The sequence below is a fragment of the Piliocolobus tephrosceles genome, unplaced genomic scaffold (genome assembly GCF_002776525.5).
Source record: "Piliocolobus tephrosceles isolate RC106 unplaced genomic scaffold, ASM277652v3 unscaffolded_334, whole genome shotgun sequence".
Classification (NCBI taxonomy): Eukaryota; Metazoa; Chordata; class Mammalia; order Primates; family Cercopithecidae; genus Piliocolobus; species Piliocolobus tephrosceles.
The window spans coordinates 102596-103802 of NW_022316976.1; positions in this window are offsets into that span (position 1 = coordinate 102596).

Sequence of the window (1207 nt, forward strand, 5' to 3'; positions counted from 1 at the left end):
CCTAAATTCTAAACTGGCAAGATGCTTTTAACAAGATTTACATCTCAAAGGGGCAAAGAGATAATATGGAATGATAAAGTGTTCTAATGTACATGTTCTAAGAAAAGAGAGGTCAAAGGCCTAGAATAAGAAGAATCCTGTCTGAAGATTAGTCAAGCTGAGGGCGATATTAACATCCTCTTGATCTCTTGCAATAATAGTTTAAGGCACAGCATTTATGTCAGAGGCACATGAACCAGGACAACTCCATCTTGAACAGGAGCTGTCTAAAATGAGGCTGAAACCTACTGGGCTGTATTACCAGACAGTTAAGGCATTCTAAGTCACAGGATGACATAAGAGGGTGGCACAAAGTACAAGTCATAAATCCTTGCTGATAATACAGGTTGCATTAAAGGAGCCAGACAAAACCCACCAAAACCAAAATGGCGATAGGATGACCTATGGTCATCCTCACTGCTACACTCCCACCAGCACCACGACAATTTACAAATGCCATTGCAACATCAGGAAGATACCTTGTATGGTCTAAAAAGGGGAGGCATGCATAATCCACCCCTTGTTTAGCATATCATCAAGAAATAACCATAAAAACGGGCAACCAGCAGCCCTCAGGGCTGCTCTGCCTATAGAGTAGATATTTTTTATTCCTTTACTTTCTTAGTAAACTTGCTTTTACTTTGCACTTTGGACTTGCCCTGAATTCTTTCTTGTGTGAGATCCAAGAACCCTCTCGTAGGATCTGGATTAGGACCCTATTCCTATAACATATTTCTGGCGACCACAGAAGGGACTATAATGCAGAAACCCTGACCCAACGGCCACCTTTGGGTAAGCGTTGGGGTCCTGTAACATTAAGGCAATACTTTTAAGAAATTAAGCCAAACTAGCAAAGCATTTGGTAGTTTGATGGAAAGAATTATATGCCATTGTAATATAGATTAGTTAAAGGTTGAGACTACCTTAAATATCACATTTACCAGGGAATCCTTGTTGCAGCATGGTTTAGAAATTAGACTTTTTGCTAAGGCTCTTATTGTGTGTTTCTATTTGAATGATCATTAGCCTTTGGGACTCAGATGTTTGAACACAGAGAAACATGGGGAAAGATATATGGAAGTGTTTTCTGAGCTGGATTTTTAAGTTCAAGAGAACCTCTAAGTGACAACCTAGACCTAGATCAGGAAACATTCTCAGACAATTTTTA